This window comes from Denticeps clupeoides, chromosome 8, assembly GCF_900700375.1.
Source record: "Denticeps clupeoides chromosome 8, fDenClu1.1, whole genome shotgun sequence".
Taxonomy (NCBI): domain Eukaryota; kingdom Metazoa; phylum Chordata; class Actinopteri; order Clupeiformes; family Denticipitidae; genus Denticeps; species Denticeps clupeoides.
The window spans coordinates 20379751-20386594 of record NC_041714.1 but is presented as its reverse complement, the minus strand read 5'-3'; positions in this window follow the sequence as shown (position 1 = coordinate 20386594).

The following is a 6844-nucleotide window of genomic DNA, read 5'->3' as shown; positions in this document are numbered from 1 at the left end:
AATAACAAACATCATCATGCTCTGAATTGGGAGTAGAAATTCCTATCTTCTACTTCATCATCTGTCTCTACAAGGCCCTCTATGAAGCACTTGAACTTCCATTAAGTCATCTTTATATAATCATTGATTTTTAAGTCTAATTATCTGTTGTAAATATCCAAACTTCTCAAACCACATTTCTCACATTTATCAATACACTGTATTGTGGACCATGGAAGACAGGGTAGTGGTGGCCTAGTGGGTACTGCTTCCCAGGACACTGCACCCTAGGACACATTGCACACTAAGGTGGTGGGTTAAATGCAGATACCACATTTTGTTGTGCCACCGTGTGCTGCAGGGTTTCACAATGACATTCACTTCACTTTGTATAGAACATCCAGAAATTACCACTAAATCTTTATACTGGCTGTATGTGAGAATTGTTGTAGTGCAAAAGGTAAAAGACAAGCATCAGTATACAAAAGGCTTTTATGCAAAGGAGTTCATACTGGATCTCACATTAATGCAAAGAATTGCATGTCTCAAATTTGATATGCAAAGGGTTAATTAAATAGTTAAAGTTTTTTTATGCGCTGTTTTATATGAAGGTCATGGCTTTGGTCGTCTCGTGTTTCCTGTTGATGACAGCTGCTGCATTTGCGGCTTTTGTTGGCAGCGGCTACTGCAGGTGAAAGTTTAAAAGGATTTTCAGTAGGAGAGGCCAACACTAACTTCAGCAATAAAGCTTGTAACTGCTTTTCTTCGACATTTCCATCCAGAAAGAGACATTTCATGACATGCACACACTTCCACTAACTCCCACCACCCATCCTCACCACCTTCTATAGAGGGACCATTGAGAGCATTCTGACCAGCTGCATAACTGTTTGGAAACTGAACTGTATTGGACCGCAAGACCCAGCGGATAGTGGGGACAGCTGAGAAGATCATCGGAGTCTCTCTTCCCTGCATAATGGACACTTACCACATACGCTGCATCCAGAAAGCCAACAGCATTGTGAAGGACTCGACAATCCGTTCACATGCACTCTTCACCCTCCGAAGCATTCGGGGCCTCACTGCCAGACTATGCAACAGCTTTATATCCACAGGCCATCAGACCCCTGATCACTCAGGGACTCACCCTTCTGGACTGACAAACACACACATACACGACCTCTGTTATATTGTTTGATTATCTGTCTGTATAAGGAAAGGAAAGCACTATTCCATTTTGCACAACTATATTTGACTATTTTACTTTGCACATTTATTATTAATTTAACCTGTTTAGTGCCGTCTGTCTCATTGTTGTCTACATGTTTTAGTTAAATGTTACTCTTGCACTGCCTGTGTCCCGTTTGCATCTTATGTAGCCCAGTTTGTCTGTGTTGCACACGTTCACTCTACGTCAGTTTGTAACTTTGTCTAATTGTTCAAATGTAGCACCAGGTTCCGGGGAAACGTTATTTCGTCTCAAACATATTTCAAACTTATTTTCGTTTCATACTGTCTAACATGTATATAGACGAAATGACAATAAAGCTCAACTTCAACTTCAACACACAAAAGTTTGAAATCAAGGGCAGATGAGTCACTGCACTGACAAATTAATAATTTACTTCAAAGATTTCTCAGCTGCCATGCAAGATCTATTAGAATGGATTTGATGACACACAAACAAATAAAAAAAAAAAGTTTTTCTCGGCTTTATTGTCTGAGAACCACTCCAGAAGAGACATGAGAACTACTGTGGTGCCCTGGTTATATTAAAAATCATGTTTCGTCATGAACAAATGTATACACAAAAGGCAAGGTTTTCTTTTAATTACAATGTAAAATGGTTCGTTTTAAGAACCGATTAGATACGTTTTTGGCTACTGATTTGTACTGCACTGCGATTATGTCATTATGGCCTCGATTACCTCAGAGGTCGACGTTTTCCATCAGCCTTCGAACATGGCAGAACACTCTGTGATGGTGAGTGTGAATGCAATGTTACGGGATGGTGGTGTTCCTCAAAAATATTTCACACGACACCATACCTGAGATGCATGCAGTTAGAACTGGAAGTATAGCGCGTGCTAGAATTCTACAAGACTGTGCTGTCAATTTTGTTTTTGTCTGTATATGTGTGAGTGTGCTTGATTTTCAGAGATAGCATCACAAGATTCCAAATTTAGACACATGGAATGCAAGTAAGGATCCAAACATGCAAGCGATTATCATTTCTATTTATGACTGGCTATTTACAAATGTCAAATCCTTTCTATTATGTGACTGTCCTATGTTTGGAGGACTATTTTGCTCTTGCCACATCTGGGCTGTGGTTGCTATTCACAAGACAGGTTAAATGACTACTTGCACCATGGTATGGTCTTTCACGGATTTGAACAAAAGACAAATGGACGTCCAAACTGTACATCCAACTGAAAGTATAACCAAAGGAAATGGTTCTTTCTGAAAACATGAAAACTGTTACCAGAGGGCGCAATAGCCACGGGACAGTGTAGATAAGGTGCCTGTTAGTGTAGTCTAATTACATTTCAAAGATGTAGACATTGTATGGAAAGTATTTCAACTGTTCAGTTGAGTAGGACAGTAGCCAGAGCAGTGTGAGACTCCCTGTCCTTTACGAAAGCACACCGTGACTCTCTGGCAACGGACACAGTCCAGCAGCATTACAGCCAGCGAGTGCAGTACATTTTACTGTGACACACTAGAGGAACAGTTCTTTAATTAGATTATGCTTCGTATCCTGACGATATGTACAAATAAGTGCAGACACAGGACCCAAGTCGGTCAGATGCTTTGGAGACGTTGTGATTGAACTCACCGGGCAGCGTGTCTTCACCATATGCATTACCTTATTCACCGGGGTAGCTTTACAGCACGTGGATCAGTGCTCACTTTTCAGCAGTGTTCTCTGGTCACAATTTATTTTATTGATTTTTGGACACGAGAAATTCCGTCTGTCCATGCAGTCAAGCAATTATTTATGAAAGAACACAAAACTGTAATAACTGAGGGACGTATACAGTATGCCACAAGTCTAATTCACATGGAGGCTGTGACGTCCTTGTTCTCATTCTGTGCATGCGCTTTTGTCAGCAGGGCCATGGGGACGTGGGTCGGCTTTTGTGCGTGGTCACACGTGCATGTCCCGCTTCAATACGTAGGCACTGACCTGCTGTTTGTTTTTCCCCAGATGCCCCCGTTCCCTCCCTCAGGTTATTTAATCTGACCTGATGGGGACGCCCATGTGCACCGTTGCTGTGCCTTTTTCTAGATATCAGGTTATAAATCTTCTTTTGACAGTTCGGCTTTACTCGAGCCTATGCCACGATTGTGAAACCCTTCGGGTGAAAAGCCTCTGCTCGACTTCATAGGTGCCAGCAACATGCCTCTGGTGGTCATGCATCCACTGCATGGGCTCAGTGTGGCAACAGCAGTGACCGGCTCACGTGTCAGTGACCGGAGACTCCACACTACTCGCGCTGCTGCAGTGGCCTTTGATCAGGGACCACCAAAACACGAAGCTCACCACGATAGCCATTCTCTGTGCATTATGAACCTTATTGAAAACAACCTTATTGAAAGCATTTGCTGTGCTCTGCAAGATAATGAGACACAGTCCAAATATATTACCGGAAATAAGCACTACAAATGTATGTGTGTGCTGCCTATAGCCTGGAGGAGCTCCTGTGAACTCCTTTTTTCTTTTATTAGATTTTTACAATTGGTTGAGGGGAAACAACAAGGATAGGCTGCACAGAGCTCGTCTGAGTCAATGTTTTCCTGTAACAATGTAAAGAAACTATACACTTACACATGTAATAAAAGAACAAAAGAATACTTTTTAGAATAGATTTGATATAAAGTGAAAGCTTACAAGTTATTTGTTCTGTGTTTATATATTCAGTATTCAGCCATCACTAGTTATTCAATGTAAAGTTAAAGTGAAGTGATTGTCACTTGTGATACACCGCAGCACAGTCCATGGTGCACACAGTGAAATGTGTTCTCTGCATTTAACCCATCACCCTGAGTGAGCAGTGGGCAGCCACGGGGAGCTCAGTGGCACCTTGGCGGATTGGGTTTCGAACCGGTTCGAACCGATTCGATTACAGGGCCGCTTCCTTAACCACTAGGCCACCCCTGCCCAACCCTGATAATAAAATATGCTGATGTGAAATGCGTACAAATTAACAACCATATATGGGTTGTACCCTTGTAGTATAAAATAATAAAGTATGTTGATATTTACATGGCTGAATCCTGAAAGAAAATTACTATAACATTCATACATCAAGCAGATCTGTTTTGTGTTAAACCATGTTATGTTAAAACCAGGAAACCATGATATTTGTTCGTGTCTTGTGCATTATTAAATCCACTGAAGAGCAGAATCAGTCAAATTAGTTCTGTGTGTGACATGGGGGTGTACATGTTTGTCATGTTCTGTGCAATACGAATATTATTGTTGTTCCTCAAGAATGTTGTTCTGCCCCCCATGACAGGCTCTCCCTGGTAAGTCCCAATACCGTAATGTGTACCTCTCTTGCATTTCCGGGTTGTGGGTACCTCATCACGTTCCCTTCCCAGTTCCCTTTGGCATGCTGACCCCGGATAGGGTAATGCGCATCAGGTGCAGCTTGTTACGTCTCATCCGCTCCCCTTCATAAGCCCTGTGTGAACTGAGCTTATCTCCAATGCAAAACCTTTTTCCCCGCGTCCTGTGTGTCCCCAGACTTGTTTGTGCTGTGAGTGTTGAGTGTGTCTTTGGTGTATCATACAGGATCATGACTAGCCCCAAGGAGTATCCTGGGCCATTTTTGTTCAGCGGTGAACTGGGACATTTGTGATGAATGCCAACAAGGGGTAGGACTTGTGAAGGCGGGCTGGCAGGCAGATGTGTTCACAGCCCTGCTAGACTCCTGTTGCAGCACCAGAGGGGACGTAATTCAGCACAAGGCACGGTGGTTCATTTCTGCTCTGTGTGAAACAGTATTTCAATACACAGTTATACTGTTGTACTGGCAATAAATCTCTAAAAAATCCTGGATCTTGAGGTGCCTAGGTGCTACCGGCATCTGAAAATTAACACTAGTTACATTTCAAACCAGTGAACTACACGAGTTAGGCCACAGCCATTTTGGATTTTTTCATATTGTCCCAGGGACTAACACCGTGCCACAAAGTGGTTCAATTCTGTGCTGGTTGAGCCAGAATGACCCCTTTTGCATGTTTGCCTATTAAACTGACCACTTTTATGCTGCTGCCCTGAAGCGGTGGATTGGATGGAGCATGCATTTCTGTTTGTATAAATATGGTATCGTTTTTAGCTTGGCAAACTGTGGCATGGGTGTGCCAGGTAAGTGGTGCTAAATGCGAGCATTAGGCCATCCAACAGTGCTGACCAAATAAGAGGCCTGCTGAGCGGGGGGAGTGTCTGTTTATTTGTGCCTGTTTTCAGTCAGGGTCCATAAAGAAGACAAAGGACTGCTTGTTTCAGCAGATGCACACTTCATTTTCCATTTCTCAGGTCTGGGGGTGGTGGTCTTCATTAACAAGATGTGTCGGTGAGATGTGAGTTGGACTAGAGAAGCGTAGCGCTTGTTTTTCCATCAGTAACACATTGCAAAGAAAAAAACACTCACATTAGTCCTAGTGCAGCTATTACTACAGGGAGGAATATTGTCAGGTGATACCAACAGTGTAACCAAATCCACTGTTATTACAGCAAAATGAACAAATTGCCTGTTCATAAAGTTTCTCATTTTGTTTCTGTTTTCTGTTCATGATGTCCCAAAACCAAGAAACCAGAAGACACAACGTTATATTCATGGTGTACCGTCTCCCAAAACCAAGAAACCAGAAGACACAGCGTTACATTCATGGTGTAGCGTCTCCCAAAACCAGGTAACCAGAAGACACAGCGTTACATTCATGGTGTAGCGTCTCCCATAACCAAGAAACCAGAAGACACAGCATTACATTCATAGTGTACCGTCTCCCAAAACCAAGAAACCAGAAGCGTTACATTCATGGTGTAGCGTCTCCCAAAACCAAGAGGCCAGAAGACACAGCGTTACATTCATGGTGTAGCGTCTCCCAAAACCAGGTAACCAGAGGACACAGCGTTACATTCATGGTGTAGCGTCTCCCAAAACCAATAAACCAGAAGACACAGCGTTACATTCATGGTGTAGCGTCTCCCAAAACCAGGAAACCAGAAGACACAGCGTTATGTTCATGGTGTAGCGTCTCCCAAAACCAGGAAACCAGAAGACACAGCGTTACAGTCATGGTGTACCGTCTCCCAAAACCAGGAAACCAGAAGACACAGCGTTACATTCATAGTGTAGCGTCTCCCAAAACCAAGAAACCAGAAGCGTTACATTCATGGTGTAGCGTCTCCCAAAACCAGGTAACCAGAAGACACAGCGTTACATTCATGGTGTAGCGTCTCCCAAAACCAAGAAACCAGAAGACACAGCGTTACATTCATGGTGTAGCGTCTCCCAAAACCAGGTAACCAGAAGACACAGCGTTACATTCATGGTGTAGCGTCTCCCAAAACCAAGAAACCAAAAGACACAGCGTTACATTCATGGTGTACCGTCTCCCAAAACCAGTAAACCAGAAGACACAGCGTTACATTCATGGTGTAGCGTCTCCCAAAACCAGGTAACCAGAAGACACAGCGTTACATTCATAGTGTAGCGTCTCCCAAAACCAAGAAACCAGAAGCGTTACATTCATGGTGTAGCGTCTCCCAAAACCAAGAGGCCAGAAGACACAGCGTTACATTCATGGTGTAGCGTCTCCCAAAACCAAGAAACCAGAAGACACAGCGTTA